This window comes from Pelophylax lessonae, assembly GCF_965119305.1.
Source record: "Pelophylax lessonae genome assembly, chromosome: 8".
NCBI classification, from domain to species: domain Eukaryota; kingdom Metazoa; phylum Chordata; class Amphibia; order Anura; family Ranidae; genus Pelophylax; species Pelophylax lessonae.
Window position 1 is genome coordinate 18,267,737 of NC_138775.1, and position 22,543 is coordinate 18,290,279.

The following is a 22,543-nucleotide window of genomic DNA, read 5'->3' on the forward strand; positions in this document are numbered from 1 at the left end:
CATACACCATGCAGGGGTGTAAATGTACAACGTAGCCTATAAAGTACGGTTTCCAGAAATATGGATATACAGCATACCATACAGGCTACAGGGTCAAACCACAGTATGCTATATACGAACACATAGAATACAGGTGTGTAGCTTAGAACGTAGTGTACAGAGTAGGGATCGACTGATATCATTTTTTTGTTGCTGATATTTTGGCCATTGCATATTGGTATCGGCTGATATGGGCCGATATTTTCGTACATTTAAATTTTTTTTTATTTTTTTATTTTTATCACTTCACAGGTACTGTTGTGGAGGGATCTGGGGGTCTAAAAGACCACAAACCCCTCCTCTGCACTTAAAAGCATTCAAAACACAAAGTTTGGCTGTTTTGAATGCTGTCATATATTTGAATCTGGCGCCAGTACCCGGAAGTGATGTCATGACATCACTTCTGGGTTTTTACATGGAGACCCGATCAGAGCCGAATGTGGCTTTGATCGGGTCTTCAGTGGCCGGGCGTGTCGCGGAAGGCGGTGGGAGGGGGGGACGTCCCCTCCTGCTCCTTGTAATGACAGCGGATCGGCTTCTCAGCTGCCTTGGTTGTCATTACAAGACAGCCGACTGTCGGTTATGGACGCCGGTACCGGGGTGATGCCTCTAGCTGCAGGCATCACTCCGGTACAAGCACTTTCCGAAATATCGGTAATATCGGCCCCCATCCGATATATTGGGGAAAGTGCATATCGGCCCTCGATATATATTGGCCTCTGAAGGTCCAGTGGAACTCCCACACTCATGCGCAGGAGTGACGTCATCGCGGCTCCGGCCACTCACAGGGCCGGAGCTGCCCGAAACCCAGAAGAGATGCCGAGGGAAGATGTCAGCTGCCTCAGCAGTGTCCATACAACTGAGTCGGGGCTTCGTTCTAAGGTAAGTATTTCATAATGAGCTAGTATGCGATGCATAATAGCTCATTATGCCTTTGTCCTGCAGGGTTTTTTTTTTTAAGGATACAACCGCTTTAAGAGTTTGTAAATTACAGCACAGTGCATAGAGTGTAGGGGTCAGAAGTATGTAACATACAGCACAGCGTACCGGGTGCAGGAGTCAGGAGCATGTAACATACAACATAAAGTATAGCATGAAGGGGTTTAGGAGTATGTAATGCACAGGGTGCAGGGGCCAGGAGTATTCAACATACAGCACAGTTTACAGGGTGTAGGAGTCAGGAGTATGTAACATACAACATAGTGCATAGCATACAGGGGTCAAGAGAATGAAATGTACCGAGTGAAGGGGTCAGGAGTATGTAAAATAACAGCACAACGTACCGGGGGCTGGAGTCAGAAGCATGTAATTTACAACATATAGTATCACATGCAGGGGTCAGGAGTATGTAATGCGCATGGTGCAGGGGTCAGGAGTATGTAACATACAGCGCAGTGTACAGGGTGTAGGAGTCAGGAGTATGTAACATACAGCACAGAGTACAGAGGTCATGAGTAAGTAATAGTGACTTGGCTTGGGCCCATGGGAAGTTTGGGGTGCAGCTTTACATCACTGCCCCCATAAAGAATGTATACACTTTTGATTGATAATGATAATAATACCGTTGGGATAGGATGGGATACGGTGTACAGTATTCCTGGTTTCAATATATTAATAGATTAATTCCTGTACATAATCCAATGTTTGCTTTTTCCATGAAAGTGCAGCCAGGTTCCGGTATTAGCGGCATTATGTGTGTCGGATTGCGCCATATAATGACGTGAGCGTCTCCCACATCGCTCACCTGTAGGCCCATGTTCTGCTTCACATGCAAATCACTGTAAAATTTGCATCTAATGGACTTAGGATTGGTTTGTATAAAGACAGGCGGATTTACGAACAGCTAGGAATGTGGTGACTGCAGCTGGGAGAGGACGGGGAGATGAATACATTCATTCTATTCTGTCGGCGAGCGTTTTAAATTAATAAAAATCCTCTCATTGATCAGAGCGACGTGTGGCAAACCTCGTCAGCGACTCAATAAAAAGCTATTTTAGCATCGCGCTACGGGCAGCTCAGACACAATGGCCACGTTCCTCCGCCTTGTAGAGACATCGGATAATCTTCTCAAAACAGATTGTCACCCCGTGTCATCGTATCACTTTGTCACTGAAATATGTGAGAGAGGAAATGCGGCTTGTATTGGAGAGGAGGGGAAAGCATCCTCACAAAAATTAGAATTGTGGAAAGAGAATGGATGACAAATTTCAGCGACAGTGCCAGAAAACGAATAGCAGACCCTTAGATGGTGGAGAGTAACAAATAAGAACCAACACAGCCAGCAGGGGCAGCATAAGTTTTGGGGACTGTGTTTCTTGGGGGGCCAAGGAGGACCTGTCTTCTTCATCTCGCAGAACCAATGAAGGTACCATCTCCATCACAGCATGTGGATCCTGAAGACATTTTTCTGATCATGGATGGTCATGTGTGTGTGTGTAGGGGAGATATATGATGATACATTGCCAAAGCTATGTGCACCCCCCCCCCCCCCAAATGTTCAGGTGTCTCTAGCGAAGGCTACACTTCGTACTACAATATAAAAAGCCATTTTAGACAATTATACTCCTTCCAACCCTGTGGTAACAGTTTGGGGAAGACTCTTCTCTGTTCCACCATGACTGTCCTCTGTGTACAAATACAGCTCTATAAAGACATGGTTTTAGCAGTTTGGTGTTGAGGAACTTTAGTGTCCTGCACAAAGCCCTGATCTCAATCCTACTGAACACCTTAGGGATGAATTTGAACATCCACTGTGAGCCAGGTGTCACTCAACATCATTATTCAACCTCACAAATTCAATGGACACTCCAAAGTCTTGTGGAAAGCCTTCCCAGAAGTTTAGAAGCTGTTATAGCTGCAAACGGGGGCAAATCCATAATAATGGCCATGAGGGGGGGGGGGCAACTCTGTATTAATTGTCATAGGGGGCAACTCTATATTATTGGCTATAGGGTGGGGGAATCTCCATAATAATGGCCATGGGGGGATGGCCATGGGGGGACGATTATTTGTCATGAGTGGGGGGCAGCTTTATATTATTGGCCATGGGGTGGGGAGAGCTCCATATTAATGACCATGAGGAGGAGGGGCAACTCTATAATAATTGTCATGGGGGGAACTCTATATTATTGTACATGGGATGGCGGCAACTCCATATTAAAGGAAGTGGGATGGGAAGCTCTATATTAATGGCCACGGGGTGGGGGAAACTCCATAATAATGGCCATGGGGGGATGGGACTCTATATTATTTATCATGAGTGGGGGCAGCTTTTATTATTGGCCATGGTGTGGGGAGAGCTCCATATTAATGACCACGAGGAGGAGGGGCAACTCTATATTAATTGTCATGGGGCGAACTCTATATTATTGTACATGGGATGTCGGCAACTCCATATTAAAGGCCCTGTGATGGGAAGCTCTATATTAATGGCCACGGGGGGACAATTCCATAATAATGTCAATGGGGGAAGCAGCTCTATATTAATGGCTAAAGGGGAGAAACTCTATATTAATGTCAATAGGGGGGAACAGCTCTATAATAATGGCCATGGGGAGACAACTCCATATTAATGTCAATGGGGGAGCAGCTCTATATTAATGGCAATGGGGGGACAACTCCATAGTAATGTCAATAGGAGACCTGCTCCATTGTAATGGCTATAGGGGAGCATCTCTATATTAATGGCCATGGGGAGCACACCTCTATATTAATGGCCATGGGGAGCACACCTCTATATTAATGGCCATGGAGGGATGACTCCATATTAATGTCAATAGGGAAACAGCTCTATATTAATGGCCATGGGAAGGGGGAGGTCAAATCTATATTAATACCCATGGCTTTGGAATGGGAGGTCCAACAAACTTATAAGGGTGATGGTCAGGGATACACAAACTGTTAACCATATAGTGTACGTTGTTTCCCCCCTTCCTCAGCATTTAGCCAAGCTGAGGGTGCTCTGCCTTTCCATTAGTAAGTATAGGGCAGTGGAAGCTCCTATGGTAGTTTCAGAACCCATTAGGGAACCAGCCGTAATTCCATATCAATGCTTTTCTTCTACAATGGTCTGTATTGGAGTAAAACCCCCACTGCAGCATTTTACCTAGTGACTTGCTAGAAAGCTACAATGTTGAAATCTGATCACTGGGGGAGAGAAGAGTGAGGAAATGAGTCCTCCTGCCTGCAGCAGACTGATGACATCATCTCAGCCTAGGCAAAGTCACTTACTGGAGATAAAAGATTGCATTTTTTATGAAAAAAGGTGGAGCTTTTCTGAAATACTAGTATATTGTAGCATGTCAGGAATTTTTTCATGAAGACCTGTAAAGATACTGACAGGTCCACTTTGATTAGGAAAGACTAAGAACATTTTAGGCATTTTCCCCCTACCCCTCTATGCACCCAGTAAATGCCCTGATGTCCTTCCCCAGGACTTTGCACTTGTGGAGCTAGATCTAAGAGAACCTTTGTATGCTTGTTCCAGGTCAGTGACTCAGATACCATTAAAGCCAGAGACAGCCAGATAACAAGTATTGCAGAAGATGGCCAGCTATGGCAGCCCCCAATATTTCTGTAATATATGTATTTTCTTTATTAAAAGAAAATAAGAGATTTACAGTGGCCGGTGCGTTGGGTGGCGCATGGGCGCCGCCCCCTCTATCCATGCGTCCGGCCCCCTAATCTGCATGCGGGGCGCCGGAAGCATGGAGTTCAATGGGGCTTTTTTTTTTAGTCACCTGATTAGAGCCAGAGGCTCTAATAGGCTTCAGCAAAGGGTGGACCCGGGGCGCAGAACAGTGCGCCCCGAGCCCACCCAATGATAATTCGCTATTGTCACACGGATCCTCCTCCTGGCCAATCAGGAACCGGGTCTGATATGCGCTTCCTGATTGGCCGAAAGGCAAACCCCATGCCATTGCCCGAGGAGGAGGCGGGAGGACTGAGGACTCGAGGAGACGCCAGGGGACTGAAGAGAAGCCGCCGCTACAGGTAAGTGCACTGGTCTCGGGGGGGGGGGGGGCTTGGCATGCTGTTCACTCTGCATTGAAAGGGGGCACGCTGGCATCTGTGCAATGAAAGGGGGCATGCTGGCACCTGTGCATTGAAAGGGGGCACGCTGGCATCTGTACATTGAAAGGGGGCACGCTGGCATCTCTGCATTGAAAGGGGGCACGCTGATCTCTGTGCATTGAAAGGGGGAATGCTGGTCTCTGTGCATTGAAAGGGGGCATGCTGGTCTCTGTGCATTGAAAGGGGGCACGCTGGTCTCTGTGCATTGAAAGGGGGCACGCTATGCCTTAATTACTGAAGGCCCCTTTCACACTTTTGTGACCTCAAAGTCACGCAATTTTTTACATCGTTTTTTGCCGCAATGCAATGTCTATTACATTTTTCTGTTTGCGCCCCCCCAAAAATTTTGAGCACCAGCCGCCACTGGAAGAGAATACAGAGCAAGAAACAAATTCAATCTATATGGGGGAAGTACTGAGAACCTGGATCCTCACAAATACTGATCCCAGAGGACGGTACCCGAATTTCCTCGCTGAGATTCCTCATCAGCTGTTCATTATCTGCCCCATGAAGAGTTAAAGAATCTGCAGAATTCCTGTCTGTTTAGACTCAACAGTGACATATTGCAGCTCCTACCACATGAAAGTGTCAGAAAAGAGTGTTGGGTGACATCATGTGACCCAGAAGCCTCTGGAATGTTCCTTCATACAGGTGAGTCACAGCTCCCTTCCAGGTGGAGGAACACCTGAAGATTTACACCTTCCTTTAGTGGTCGGGGGCTTTGGAGACATTACCTCATATGCAGCCCCTGGAGGGGAAAGGGGGCATGACCTTATGTATGGACCAGTAGCAGGATATGTCCGCATGTATAGCCCCCAAGGGGGGATGGAGACCTGATCGCATATACAGCACCTCTCCGCTGAGGTTGGTAGACTTTTACCAGTTTGCTTTGTAAATAATTTTATGATCAGAAATTTCTCACATCTGTGTGACTTTCTGCACATTGTAGACAGATGGGAATAGTACTGAAGGTAGAGTGTGAGCATTCTTCATACTGAGAAACCATAAAAGCAACAATTTCCCAGCATTTCTTACAGGCTACTGATTTGCTTGAAATGATTAAATGCTCTTCTAGATGCTTCTTTCTATATCACTGATGAAATCAGTGCCTACTAGCACATCAGTCTCAGGAAAGGTGTTGAGATTCTGTGAAGATATCAGACATGGATTCCTTCTATCTGGATTCTAGTTGCCAGTTCTGTGTGTTACTCATCTTGGCTTTTCCATCAACTCGTCGTTACCCATCTGGAGTCCTCCATTAACCTTCATATTACCCTCCCTGGCTCCTCCATCAACTCCACTTTAGTCATTTGAGTCCTCCATCAACTCCTCACATTATCCGCCCTAGCTCTTCCATCAAATCCATGTTGCCCATCTAGAGTCCTCCATCAACTCCTCACATTACCCACCCTGGCTCCTCTATCAACTCCACGTTACCCATTTGAGTCTTCATCAACTCTTCACATTATCCACCCCGTCTCCTCTATCATCTCCATGTTACCCATCTAGATTTCTCCATCAACCATCCCATTACCCTCCTGGGTTCTACATCAACAACTCAACCTGGGTCTTCCATCAGCATGTTAACTGTTCTGGGTCCTCCACCAACTTCATATTTTGCCTGTCCTGGGCCCCACACAATCTCAGTTTACCACCAAAATAGGGCCCTTCACCAACTCCAAAAGTTACCTGTCTTGAGTTCTCCACCAGCATTGCATGATACTTGCCTTGTGTCCTCCTCCATCTCCAAACGTTACTTGACTTAGTTCCTCCACCAAGTCCACGTTACCCATCCTGGTTCTCCTGTGTTGTCCTTCCTGAGTCTTCCAACACTACATGTTACCTGACCTATGTCTTCCACAAATTTTGCATGGTTCCCATCCTGGTTTTTCCACCAAATCCAGGTTACTCATCCTGGGTCCTCCATCAACTCCATATGTTTCCTGTCCTGGGTCCCCCACAAACTCTGTGTGTTACCCAAATTGGGTCCTCCACCAATTCCACATGTTACCTGTCTTGAGTCCGCCACCAACTCCACGTTACCTGTCATGAATTCTCCACCAGCTCTGGACGTTACTTCCCTTAGGTCCTCCACCAACTCCACATTACCTGTCCTAAGTTCTCTATTAAGTCTACTATATGTGTTACCAAATTTGGGTCCTCCATTCCACATTACCTGAACTAGGTCTTTAAAAAAAAAAACGTTACCTGTTGTGCTTCTTTCGCTAACTCCACCTTTAACCTGAATTTGGACCTCAGCCAACTACATGCGTTGCTTTTTTGGGTCAGCCACCAACTCTGCATATTACCCTTCCTTTGTCCTACACAAGTTCTGTGTTTCATGTTCTTGATCCAAACACAGCTCTGCATGCTTCTTGACCTGGGTCCTCCTCCAATTCCACATCTTACCCATCCTGTGTCTTCAACCTGCTTCACGTCATCTACCCCGGATCCTCCACCATCTTGGCATCCATTGAAATCAATACAGACTTTACATCGCATATCAGAGATATCAAAATAAATGTTAGTGAACTCTGCAGTTTTTTGGAGGTTTCCTCTGTTATCTATTTAGCACTGACCCCGTAGGACTTGTTGTGTGATGACTTCTTGGGTCTCCCTCTGATTATCTGCAGACAGTCACTAGGGTATTTTTCAAGCATCCTTCCTTACTCCCATTTGCTGGTTACTCAAAAAACAGTTCAGGGTATACTCACTGCAGGCAGAATCAGATCCTTTCCAGTGTCTCCCTTCCAGTCAGCTCTGCAGGACCTCTGAGTTCAGCTCCTATCTGACTTTCAGGCCCTCAGGTCGACCACCTGGAGCAGCATGGCAGCTTCTACAAAGGAGGGGCAGCCACCCCCTCCCTCTGGGACCCCACTTTCCAGCCGAAGACCCCAAGCACATGTGCCCCTGGCATATATACAGTCACCCAGCATGCACCAATGCACTTTCCTCTGCTAATAACCAGGGCTGTAACAATGCCTGTGCCCTCACTTGTCAGGTTTCCTCCCGCTGTCCAATATGCCTCCCTACTGGACCAGTGTGAAACATTTTAGACAAGCTGAGCTGCCACCTGAGCACCATGAGCAGACCCTACCAATGGATATTGCGCTCTGGTAGGCAGAGAGCAGTATAAACTTACCTGGCGATCTCTCTGGTAAGCAGAAGGACCCAAAACTATACTCTCTCTTCTAGCACCTAGGAGGGTGCTACATCTATTTCAATGCAATTAATTTTTAATGTATATTGTTGGTAAAACTATATGCTTCAACCCCCCCACCACACGCACCCCTCCCTGGGTCTATAACACAGCAATGGTGTCTGACTTCACTCCTGAAGTGAAATAAAGAAACCTGTGCAATTTACAGTATAATAACTCACGTCTAAATGTCCCCTTGTGACACGAGACCTTATCACCTAAAACGTCTTTCCAAGGGCAAGGTGAAGACAGCGCTAATGTCTTAATGGAAGAAAACGTACCCTGACATGGATTAATGGCCCTCCCGTCACTGAAGTCTCTTCAACCAAGACCAGAACCCTTAAAAAATAATACATTTACATAATTAGCTCCTGAAATGAGACACTTACTGCAGCCAGTCCATTAGGAGCATCACTGATAATGAGAAGGGATCGGGGAGGGGGCACAGATGGAATGGCGGTCTGCGCTAAATTATTTTCTTCTACATGAATGTGATTGGTGCTCTGTACGTAGTACCACCAGCAAATGCTTTGCTTCAATTAATAGAATAACGTATTGGGTGGCGATATTTGCCCAACGCCGATACTGGCTGCACTTTCTATTTCAGGCACAAAGCACCATGTATGGCTCTGATGGCTCCTCTCACAGTGTGGAATTTCCATTGAAAGCTGTGGGAGTATCACCAGGCCTGTTGGGGAATACCATTCACTCTTCAATCAGGATTTCCTGGTGGCAGTCATTCAGCAAGGATGCTGATAGCAGTTTTGTGACATTGGAGCGCCCTCTGTGGGCTCCCCTCTCTACATCTGGTATTTCACAAATTCTGATGGGAGTACTTGCTAATTCTACATAGATACATAGACATAGACAGGGTTTTTTTTCTCGGAAAATAGGTTCAGGAACTCCCCCCTTCTGAGTCACCCCTTGTCTCCACGATTACCCACCTCTGAGCACTGTCCCTTGGTGTCACCCCCTACCCAACTCCCACGCACAACAAAATACCTCACCCAGCAACAAAAAATAGACCCCAGCAACATTAGACCCCCTCCAGTAGCAACAATGGCTTTCCCAGCCACCAGTATCAATAGATCAACCAACAATAGACCTCGGCCTCAACAGGAGATCCCTACCAACAACATAAGACCCCTCCTCCAGCAACAATATATCCCCCAGTGGCAACAATAGACCCTCACACAATAACAGATCCCTAACAGGGACAATAGAGTCCCAAGCAGCCAGCATCAAGAGACCCTAAAACACACCCCACACCCCTTGCTATTACTTACATTTAGTGCTGGAGGTACCCGAACTACGTTCCCCCGCGTTCCTGCTGAAACAAAGCCCTGGACATAGATATTACAATCTGATTGTACAATCAACTGAATTCTTCAGAACTTTATAATATGAGGGTCTTCATAATCTATTTAATCAGTATCCTGCCAGGCTGTCTCCTGTGCTACATAGTGGTTGGTAGATCTGATGACGATTGTACAACTAGATTGTACTGTGTGGTCATTTTACCTGATACATTTCTGTGAAACTTTTGCTGGCTGATAGATTGCGCATCTACTACGCCTTTCATAATATAATACCATTGTAAATATTAGACTCCATATCAGAGGTGCATCTAAGATCCCACCCCTTACCTCATACAACCTGCCTCATTCAGATCGGCAGGTGGAAATGTTAAATCAGGTGGCTAAATGGAGGTGGAGCAGATAGAATTGAGGAGAAGGAGTTACAAATGGGGAGAAGCTGAAAAATGTGGTATATATATATATATATATATATATATATATATGTATATATGTAATTGGGGAGGAGCTGATACATATGGGGAGGAGAATATGGATATATATAATCAGGGCTTTTTTTCTCAGAGAAAAGGTGCAGGAACTCCCCTTTCTAAGTTACTTTGTGTCTCCTCCCCCTACCCACCTTTGAGCACTAACCCTTGGTTCCACCTCTGACCACCGACACTTGGATCCACCCCCTACCCAGCTTCCAGTACAGCCCCTTTTAGAGAATATAGAGCCAAGTATAATTTTGTAGTGGAATGTATGGAATTTGGTTATGATAACAAGAAAAGCAATACAATTAATCCCCCACAGCCAATGGCAATATACCCCCCCCCCAGCAACTAAAGACCCCCAGCAGCAGCAAAAGATCTCCCAGCAGCCAGCATCAATAGACTCTCTAGCAGCCAGCAACAGTAGACCCCCTCCCCAAACAGTCGATTCCTTCCAGCAACAATTAACCCACAGTATCAAAAGATCCTCCACCAGCAACAATAGATTGCCATCCAAAAATAGATCGCCTCCAGCATCAATAGATCCAGCATCAGTAGACCCTCCAGCACCCCTTGCCATGTCATACATTCAGTGCTTGAGGTGCCAGAACTGCGTTCCCCCGCGTTCCCACTGAAAAAAAGCCCTGCATATAATTGGGGAGGAGCATATAAAATTGCGAAGAAGCAGTTAGAATTAGGGAGGGGGTGGATAGAACTGAGGTGGAGCATATAAAATTGGTGTGGAGCAAATAGAACTGTGCTAGAAGATATAGAATCGGTGTGGAGCAGATCTAAAAGAGGAGGAGCAGTTACAATTGGGGTGGAGTAGATATAAATGGGGAGGAGCAGATGGAATTTGGGGTAGAGCAGATTGAATTGGGGTGGAGCAGATATAATTGGGGAGGAGCAGTTTCAATTGGGGCGAAGCAGATAGAAATCAGGAAAAATAATTAGAACTGGGACGGAGCACATAGAATTGGGGAGGAGCAGTTAGAAATTGGGGCAGAGCAGATAGAAATGAGAAAAAATAATTAGAACTGGGACAGAGCAGATAAAATTGGGGTGGAGCAGTTAGAATTGGTGTCAGAGAATGCCTACCAGACGTTTGACTAATAGAAATGTGCATGCACGAAGAATGGCTAACAGAAACGCGCATGAGCACAGAATAATAGAATGGGGACTAGGCGCGCACATGAGCACATGCGCACACTCAATGTATGTTGGCGTCAGAGGGACTATTTAAAGGGGCTCCTGCTTATGCTCCAGTGCTGACTGGTCTTTCAGCTGTTCTGTGTCCTACTATTTCTTTGCTTGTTTCCCTGTGGCTGACTCAACTTGCCTTTGACCTCAACTTGGATCCTGCTTCTGCTCTGTCGCCAGTTCCAGACCCCTGCTCTGTTCCTGACCATGTCTCTGTCTTATGTCTTGGTACCCCACTGCCCGCCTGCTGTTGACCTCAGCTATCCCTGTGACTGTGCTGCTGTTCCTGGCTCTGCTCTCATGTCTGGTTCAAGTGCCTTTCCGGGTGTCATCTGTATCAGCTCTGCTCATCACAACGAGTTCCTGTTTTAAGCCTGCTAGGAGCTCTGACAAACCTTGCATCTGAACCTGAGCCTGTGTGGAGTGCGCCTTTAACTTCGGCTGGATCAGCTACCATTCCTGGCCTGATGTTCTGCCAGCCAGCCAGGGTCTGCATCTCCTGCTGCAAGCACTAATAGCAACACCTGCGGGCACTCATGTGCCTCCTGTCCCTTGGTATGCTCTGTTCCACCTTCAGCGGGACCTGGACTAGAGATACAAGAGAAGCCAACCTTGTCATTTCAATCTCCAATCAGGTACATGACAATTGGGGTAAAACAGATATAAAATGGGAAGGGGCAGATAGAAAAGGGGAGGAGAGGTTAGAACTGGGGAGGGGCAGATAGAATTGGGGTGGGGCAGTTATAATTGGGGCGGAGCAAATAGAATTTTGGTTGAGCAGATATAAATGGGTGGAGCAGTTAGAATGGGAGGGGATCAGTTAAAACTGGGGTGGAGAAAATAGAATTTGGGACTGCACAGATAGAATTGGGATGGATCAGTTAGAATTGGGGAGGGGCAGGTCGAATTGGGGTGGAGCAGTTAGAAATGAGGAGGAGCAATTATAACTGGGGTGGAGAAAATAGAATTTGGGACTGCGCAGATAGAATTAGGATGGATCAGTTAGAATTGGGGAGGAGCAGTTCGAATTGGGGTGGAGCAGTTAGAAATGAGGAGGAGCAATTAGAACTGACGCGCAGCAGATTAGAATTGTGTTAGAGCAGTTCTAATTGGGGCAGAGCAAATAGAATTTGGATTGAGCAGATAGAAGGGGTGTTGCAGTAAATATTGGTGTGGAGCAGTTAGAATTGGAGTGAAGCAAATAAAAAATAGCCAGAGCAGATAGAATTGGGGCGGAATGGGAGGGGATCAGTTAAAACTGGGGTGGAGAAAAATTAGAATTTGGGACTGCACAGATAGAATTAGGATGGATCAGTTAGAATTGGGGAGGGGCAGTTTGAATTGGGGTGGAGCAGTTAGAAATGAGGAGGAGCAATTAGAACTGGGGTGGAGAAAATAGAATTTGGGACTGCGCAGATAGAATTAGGATGGATCAGGTAGAATTGGGGAGGAGCAGTTCGAATTGGGGTGGAGCAGTTAGAAATGAGGAGGAGCAATTAGAACTGACGCGCAGCAGATTAGAATTGTGTTAGAGCAGTTCTAATTGGGGCAGAGCAAATAGAATTTGGATTGAGCAGATAGAAATGGGGTGTTGCAGTAAATATTGGTGTGGAGCAGTTAGAATTGGAGTGGAGCAAATAAAAATTAGCCAGAGCAGATAGAATTGGGGCGGAGCAGATTGAATTGGGGCAAAGCAGTTAGATTAGGGGTCCTGGCAGTGCTGTATCCTGGCCTAGGCCAACAAGGCCCAGGCCTATGGCGGCACTTTTCAGGGGGGCAGCAAAAAAAATATTTCATTATTTGTATAATGACTATGGACTTCCTATTTATTATACAAATAAGTGAAATAATACTATAATTACAATCAGTGGCAGCAAACACAAGTTCAAATATCCTAAAAGATCAATCTTACTAATCTTGTGACATATGGCTGTACTAATTGGTACTGATAAAACTGCACTGGTGGCCACTGATGGGGCCACACCGATGGGCAGTAAAGAGGCGGCACTGATAAGGCTGCACTGATGAGGCTGAACTTATGGGAACTGATGAAGCTATGCTGATGGACACTGATAGACTGTGGTTATGGTCTGCGGTTTACAGATGACAGGGTGGGTCATAAACAGGAAGGGGTGTGACCTTTACAGGAAGGGGTGGGCCATATTTAAATTAGGGGGTGCACAAGTTTAGTCAGGCCTAGGGCAGCACAAAACCTAAATACACCACTGGGTCCTGGAGCTCCTGGACCTAGCACATTTGCCCCCCCCCCCCCCCATTGCCCCCATGAAGATTGCATGTCTGTATCTGTGTAATTATGTGTCTACATATGTGAATGAAAGTGAGGAGGAGGAGGGGCTGAGCAGCGAGCACTCAGCCATTGTACAAATCTGGCGCATAAATCACTGGACCAAACTGCGTCCAAACTGGAGCCGGATTCTCAGGATATTTATTGCCTCCATTTAGGTCAGAGAAAAACTAATCAGAATCATCAGCTCGGGGTTTTTGGATGCTTTATTGCACAATCTTGGCTTCTTCGAGTCTGGAAAATAGGTCAGGAGCTGAGACGCCATAAATAATGCAGGTGACACGGGAAAAAATGCGGCTCGCAGACAATAATTGGCCTCGGTGCTGAATTTTCGGTTTGTCAGCTCCGGAATACCGTCACTTCCAGCCGTCAGTCTTCACAAGCCAAATAATTACTACCAATCAATGCCGCTGCGCAATTAGATGTCACCAACATATAACAGAGCGCAGCGAGCTCCCCAGGCAATTCCATCATCGCACAAATAATGAAACATCTCACACGGGCCACAGGGTGCCTCTACTCTGCCTGGAAGTTGGAGACATTTCCTCTAAGTGTCAGCCGCACCGCAGGAGGAGTGCGCGGCGTCCAAGTGACCATAATATGGCAACACGCAGTACTGGTGAAATCACCAATAAAAGGTGAGATAGAAATTGAGTGATAATTGGGAAGCGCAAGAAGATTAAACTGGTCTACAAGTTAGAAAGTCTTAAAATATAGAGTTGACCCCTTTCAGAAATGTGTTATAGCCACTGTCATGGCAGAGTGGCCCTTGGCAGTCATTGGTGGACAAGTATTTATCAGCCTTCATATACCTGAACTAAGAGCACCGCCACTTACCCCAATCATGTTGGTTGGTCTAAGCCAGTGATTGTCAACTTATGAGCTGAAGAGGGCCTCAAATGTGACCTCTGACATCACCAAAGGGCCACACATAATGTTCAATATATGTAGTGCTTGAGAGTGTCAGAGACTGCAGACCCAATACTGTAGAAGAAATGAGATTCAGAGAGTGTTGACAGGACACATTGTTGCCTGGGGATATGCTGCAGAAGACAAAACAAAACTGGGAGCATGTTACATGAGGCTGGTAGAGATCAATGCTTTTACCCTAATCAATGTTCCTGCTACAGACTGTTGAGGTCCGAGGGCTGCATATCATATACCAAAGGGCCACAGGTTGTGCACCAGCGGTCTAAGCAGTGTTACACACCATGTCACACACCTGCCTGCGCCATGACGTCTCTCAAATACGTTCAACGAGTCAATGTCTATTGGCCAAACTATTGGGGGAAACATAAGTGACTGGACTTGGCTTCCTCTCCTATTTACCTTAATGAGGATTGGTCAGCATTGGCGCTCTGTATTTATGAAGTCATCTCATGTCTATTGGCACCTTGAGGGCTGCAGAATGATCAGGAACCATCTAACCATCCTAACCTTCCATCCCTGCTGAGCTCACATCATGGTTTGGCTTGGCGAATGTCATGTCTGTGGTGTGATATGCCGTCAGATGATCCCACCACCAAAATCGGGGAAGGATAGAGATTGGGGCAGTTACATCAGAGGCCCCCATACACATCAGAGGCCACATCACTCCAGAGGACACCCTATCACATCAGAGGTCCCCATCACATCAGGAGGCCCCTGTTTGCATCAGAGGCCCTCCATCACTCCAGAGGTCCCCCTATAACATCAGAGGTCCCCCTATCACATCAGGAGGCCCCTGTTTACATTAGAGACCCTCCATCACTCCAGAGGTCCCCCTATCACATCAGAGGTCCCCCTATCACATCAGAGGTCTCCCTATCACATAAGAGGTCTCCCTATCACATCAGAGGTCTCCCTATCACATAAGAGGTCTCCCTATCACATCAGAGGTCTCCCTATCACATAAGAGGTCTCCCTATCACATCAGAGGTCCCTCTTCACATCAGAGGTCCCCCATCACATTAGAGGCTCCTCTTTACATCAGAGGCCACCATAGCTCCAGAGGTCCCCCATCACTCCAGAGGCCTCCTATCACATCAAATGTGCCCCATCACATGAGAGGCCCCTCTTCACATGAGAGGCCCCCATCACTCCAGAGGTCCCCCATCACATCAGAGGCCCCTAAACGTGAGAGCCCCCATCATATCAGATAACCTCCTATGACAGAGTTCCCCCTATTATATCAGATTACCCCATGACAGAGTTCCTCTATACCAACATAGCCCCCCCCCTTCTCCCCATCACAGAGACCCCTTACCATCACATCAGAGTTCTCCTTCACAGAGCACCCCAGTCACACAGTCTGTCCATCACAGAGTTCCCCAGTCACACAGTATCCCCCCCCCCCCCATTTTACTGTACAGTTGCCCCATAACAGGGTCCTGTTCTTGCGGCAATCCCGGGAAACCTATCGGCACCCTGGTTGAGAAACACTGATCTAACCAGCGGGGTGAGCTGTCTCTGCAAACAACGGTAGATTGTCACCCCATCCATCTGATAGTCGCTTTCCTTTTGGTAGAAGTCAGCTTCCATGCATTTCGGGAGTCTCACATCTCTGCAGCATGATCTTTATGGGAGGGATCAAATAAGATGCAGTTGCATAGATGCCGCCTGTCTCAGATTTGCCAGGACAGTCCTGCATCTCAGTCTTTTGTCCTGATGATGCAGTGTCCCTGGCTGTGTCCCCGGATCACAGCATCAGCCTTAAGTAACTAAACATGCGTTTTCATTAAAAAACGGTTATTAAATGAGGTGATATATTGGGTTGTATATTTGGGGGCAGAACTGTGCCACAAAGTGGGTGTGTCAAGTGTGGTCCATGGGCCGGGCAATAGTGTCCCAGAGGTTGGTAAATATTCAGTTGATGTGACTCGTCACTTTTTTATAGTCTGGATAATATCACCAGCATTCTGGAACACGAGGAAGACAGCATAGACAGCGCTTCGTAGACTGCCCCTCCGATGGTCCTCATAGAGGGAGCTTCATAGACCGGCCCCTCATAGATTGCCCCTTATAGACTCCCCCTCATAAACTGTTTCTCATAGATTGCCACTCGTAGATGGCCGCTCATAGATTGCCACTCGTAGATGGCCCCTCATAGATTGCCACTCGTAGATGGCCCCTCATAGATTGCCTCCCATAGACTGGCCCTCTGATGGTCCTCATAGAGGGAGCTTCATAGACCGGCCCCTCATAGATTGCCCCTCATAGACTACCCCTCATAAAAGGTTTCTCATAGATTGCCACTCGTAGATGGCCCCTCATAGATTGCCACTCGTAGATGGCCCCTCATAGATTTCCTCCCATAGACTGCCTCTCTGATGGTCCTCATAGATGGAGCTTCATAGGCCACCCCTTATAGATTGCCCCTCATAGACGTTACCTCATAGATGGCCCCTCATAGATTGCCTCCCATAGTTGCCCCTCATAGTTTGCCCCTCATAGACTGCCCCTCATACATACAGTAGATGGCCATTCATAAATGGCCTCTTATAAACAACTCCTCATAGACAGCCCCCATAGATGACCCTCCGATAGACTACTCCACCATAGACAAAGCCACCATAGCCAGCCCCCCCATAGAAAGCTCATCATAGATGACCTCTCATGAATGTCCTCCTTAAAAATGGCCCCCCAATGATAGGCCCTCATAGAAAGCACTTCATATACACTGCTTTGTAGACTATCCCTCAGACAGTTCCTCATTGTCCCCCTCGTAGGCAACCCTTCATAGATGGTACCTCATAGACTGCCTCTCCTAGATTGCCCCTCATAGAAGGCTCCTCATAGATGGCCCTTCATAGATGGCAAACAACAAGGAGCTGGGGGGGGGGGGGGGCACACCCTGAACATGCATTTCTAAAGCTGGTGCAGCTATGAACAAAGCAACATGCACATTTACAAAAAATAGCGCACACATGCAAAATAAATGACTATCAAATATAAAGGCAATCAATAAATAAAAATGGGGATTTGGTCCCACCATATGGCCATATCGTGCTCAAGCCCACCACTACGTCAAAGTACCCCATTGTCAGTGGGCCCTACACTATCCATAAAAAGAAGGACGAATCCAGCCTCTCTAACCATTGGAGATACTTACTCCTTACTGGGAGAGATGTGCAACAGCACTATAAGGGACTCCTCCTATATCTGCTAGCTAGTGGACACTGATAGAGTACAGGTATGGGAGGGTGGGGTGCTCAACCTCAGAGTCTGGTCAGACCGAATACATTACAAACAACAAGGAGCCGCGGGGGGGGGGGGGGGGGCACACCCTGAACATGCATTTCTAAAGCTGGTGCAGCTATGAACCAAGCAACATGCATCTTTACAAAAAATAGCGCACACATAGACGGCCCTTCATACACATCCCCTCCTAGATTGCCCCTCATTGATGGCCCCTTCTAGATTGCCCCTCAAAGACGGCCTCTCATAGATCACCCATCATAGATTCCCCCTCATATATGGCCCCTTATTAGTCTCTTATTTTCAGTTTTTTTGTTGTCACAGTAATAATGCGGGTGTCCGGGGCGAGGGACGGACAAAGTGGATGCTATTATAAAATCCCTTAACAGATGTTACCTGGAATACAGATCCTCCATCCTTCCTCCCTGACGAAGTCCAATCCTACAAATACAAACCTGTCACTAGAAGATGAAGTGTGTCCAGAATTACCTAACATGTCCAGGATGACATCACATGGCCCCACCCCTCCCCCGAACTGGAATAAAACAAACTCAGTGACAGGTAAAGTAGATGTAATTCTGATCACTGAGATCCAGGAGCAGTTTTGAAGCTTTAACATGTTTTTAGATCTGCATCTTTTATTAACCACTGCTCACTGTGCTTCTATTGCGGCACAGTGGCTCGTTATCGTCTGGCGACGCAGGTCTACGTCACCAGACATTCCCCTCTCTCGGCGGCGCGCGCGCGCCGCCGGAGGCTCGCTCCCGCTGTTTTCAGTCACAGCGGGAGTCAGGCCAGGGGAGGAGCGCCGCTGCTCTTCCCCGATCGTCGGGGAATCTAGTTTGGAGATCCGCCTGCTTGTGTAAACAGAGCGGGCGGATCTCCTAAGTGACAAGGAGTGACAGATTGCAGGGTTCAGCATAGCTGAACATGCGATCTGTCCTTCTTTCACTCAGTCACCTCCCCCCCCCCACATGTCAGTAAGCACCAGACATACATTAACCCCTCCCTCTCCAATAAAATTAACCCCTTCCCTGCCAGTGTCATTTTTACAGTAACAGTGCACATTTATAGCACTGATTACTGTAGTAATGTCACTGGTATCCCCAAAAGTGTCAAAAATGTCAGTCAAGGGTCTGATCTGTCCGCCGCAATGTCGCAGTCCCGCAAAAAAAATCGCAGATCGCCGCCATTACGCGTTAAATAAAACCCTCCAAAAATGACAGAAATCTTTCCCTTTGTTAGTAAACGCAATAACTTTTGCGCAAACCAATCAAAATACGCTTATTGTGATTTTTTTTACCAAACATAGGTGGCAGAAAACAAATTGGCCAAAAATTTAAAAAAAAATTGATTTTTACATTTTTTTGGGGGAATTTCATATAAAAAAATGTTAAGAATATTGTTATTTTTTCAAAATAAATGCTCTTTTTTTGTTTATAGCGCAAAAAGTAAAAAATCGCACAGGTGATCAAATACAACCAAAAGAAAGCTCTGTTTGTGGGAAAAAAAGGATGTAAATTTCGTTTGGGTACGGCGTCGCACGACCGCGCAATTGTCAGTTAAAGTCGCACAGTGCCGAATCGCAAAAAGTGGCCTGGACGTAAGACAGCAAAATCCTCCGGTGGTAAAGTGGTTAAAATAATCCCCAGTGAACCTGCCATGGGGGTCCTTGTTCAGGCATTTCCTATTATGGGTGACAACACTCTGTCCCTGTATTTTAATTGTGCTGCTGGGTTGTCACCTTGTCACATGGGCTACCGATGGAGACTACAAGTGTGTCATCACACATTGCACATACATGTTCCTCAGTTGTCACCATCAGGAAACCTGATAAACTGAATGATACAGCCGTTACTGGAGTGCATGAAGAAATGAAGTGGTTGCAAAGAGGCCAACAGAGATCAGCAGCACTGAAATTTAGCAAAAATTAGACAAAAAGGAGAGATCAGCCATTGATCGGTTTAATCTCAGTAATACCGATCATTACAGTCTCAAAGGAATTGATCTGTGTTATTGATCAGTGTAATCTCAGTGGTATTGATTTGTATATTTCAGTAACATTATTCCATATAATCTTGGTGTTGTTGGTGGTATAATCCCAGTGGTATTGATCAGGGAAATCTCTGTGGTATTGATCAATATATTTCTGATGTTATTGATCAATGTAATCTCCGTAGTATTAACTAGCATCATCTCAATGAATTCATTGGTTTATTCCCAGTGGTATTGATCAGAGTAATCTCAGTGATATTGGCTTGTATAATCACGGTGTTACTGACCAATGTAATTTCAGTGGTATTGATTGGTGTAATCTCAGGGGTATTTTTTGGTATAATCTTTCTGGTATTGATCAGTATATTCTCAGTGTTATTGGTTGATGTAATCTTATTGGTAGTTATCAGTATCATCTCAGTTTTATTGATTCGTGTAATGTCAGTGGTATTGGTCTGTATAATCACTGTGTTATTGATCAGTGTAATCTCAGTGGTATTGATTTGTATATTCTCAGTAATATTATCCCGAAAAATCTTGGTGTTATTGGAGTGGTATTCATCAGGGAAATCTAAATGGTATTGATCAATATATTTCTGATGGTATTGATCAATGTAATCTCAGTAGTATTAATTGGCATCATCTCAATGAATTTATTGGTATAATCCCAGTGGTATTTATCAGTATAATATCTGTGGTATTGGTCTGTATAATCACTGTGTTATTGATTAATGTATTCTCATTGGTAGTTATCAGTATCAGTATTATTGATCCGTGTAATGTCAGTGGTATTGGTCTTTATAATCACTGTGTTATTGATCAGTGTAATCTCAGTGGTATTGATTAGTATATTCTCAGTAATATTATTCTGTATAATCTTGGTGTTATTGGAGTGGTATTGATCAGGGAAATCTGAGTGGTATTGATCAATATAATTCTGATGTTATTGATCAATGTAATCTCAGTAGAATTGATTGCTATCATCTCAAATAATTTATTGGTATAATCACAGTGGTATTGATCAGTGTAATGTCAGTGGTATTGGTCTGTATAATCACTGTGTTATTGAATAATGTAAATTGAGTGATATTGATTGGTGTAATATCAATGGTAAAATCTTGAGAGTATTGATAGGTATGATCTCAGTGTTTTTAATCAATGTAATCTCATTACAATAAATCAGTATAATCTTGTTGTTGTTGATAGTATCATCTCAATGGTATTGATAAGGGTATTCTCAATTGTATTGCTCTTTTTATTCTCAGGGTTTTTGATCAATGTAATCTCAGTGGTATTGATTAGTATATTCTCAATAGATTCATTGGTATAATTCCGGTGGTATTCATCAATGTAATCACAGTGGTATTGACTGGTATCATCTCATTCGATTCATTGGTTTAATCCCAGTGGTATTGATTAGAGCAATCTCAGTGATATTGGCTTGTATAATCACTGTGTTATTAACCAATGTCATTTCAGTAGTATTGATTGGTGTAATCTCAAGGGTATTTGTTAGTTTAATCTTGGTGGTATTGATCAGAATAATCTCAGTGTTATTGATTGATGTAATCTCATTGGTATTTATCAGTATCATCTCAGTGTTATTGATCCGTGTAATCTCAGTAACATTAATCAGGATAATCTTGGGGTTGTTGATATTATAGTGTCAGTGGTATTGATTTGTATATTCTCAATGTTATTGATCAATGTAATCTCAGTGGTATTTATTGGTATTACTGTACCTCAGTGGTACTGATCCATGTAATCTCTGTATCATTTATGGTATAATCTCAGTGGTATTGATTTGTATATTCTCAGTGTTATTGATCAATGTAATCTCAGTGGAATTTATTGGAACCCCTTTAGTGTTACTGATCTGTGTAATCTCTGTAGTTGATGGTATAATCTCAGTGGTATTAATCAAAGTAATCTCAGTGGTAATGAGCTGTATATTCTTGGTGTTATTGATCAGTGTAATCTCAGTGGTATTCATTGGTATAACCTCTGTTATTGATTGATGTAAGTGACCTGAAGAAAGAGCGCGCATGTCCGTTGCAGACCTTGCGCATGCTCAGAAACGCGTCGTGCTTTCCGGGCCCCGGGATACCAGCGAGCATCAGGGACGTGACCTGTCTTTCCTCCTCTGCAGCGTTACGCCTATGCCAGATGACGGGGACATATTGGGACTAAGGTTGGCCACCGTTTCTCCGCTCCACTAACTTTAGGCATACCGTGCTTTCAACAGAGGAATGGCACCACCCGGTGGATCCTGTACACACTTGTCCATGACCTAATGTTTGTGAGTTGCTGCTTATCTTTATTTTAATTACTTTTATTAAAGCAGTCTGCACCCAGAGCGCTTTTCTTGTTTTTGTTTTTCATGTTGCTCCAGAGTTCCTCCTTCATCTCTGATCAAAAGCTGCCAGGTACAGCAGGACTGTTTTTATCACATTGTTCATGATTACTTTATTAGACTTCTTTTAAACAAAAGACTCCCCCATTGGACTTCTATTGTTCATTTTAATACATCATGTGATGCGGATGGATTTCTTAGCGCTTATATAGTTGTGTTTTTTTTTTTGATGGATGTAAGTGGTATTAATCAGATTAATCCCTGTGGTATTTATTCATATAATCTCAGTGGTATTTTTCCATATAATCTCAGTGGTATTGATAGGTATAATCTCAATGGTATTGTTTGATGTAATCAATGATCAGTTTATTCTAAGTTTCACAGGACCAATAAGTGAATCTGGTGTCCTATACT

At 45.1% G+C, this 22,543-nt stretch overlaps 1 long non-coding RNA gene across 2 annotated transcripts in view; it reads left to right on the forward strand.

The window, feature by feature from the left end:
* LOC309561435 overlaps positions 1-4,619 on the forward strand; it is a 161,484-nt gene extending 156,865 nt beyond the window's left edge. For both annotated transcript variants that reach the window (XR_014225564.1, XR_014225565.1), the window contains exon 3: positions 4,526-4,619. This is a non-coding gene — a long non-coding RNA (uncharacterized lncRNA). The remainder of the gene's footprint in view (positions 1-4,525) is intronic.
* The last annotated feature ends 17,924 nt before the right edge of the window (positions 4,620-22,543 follow it).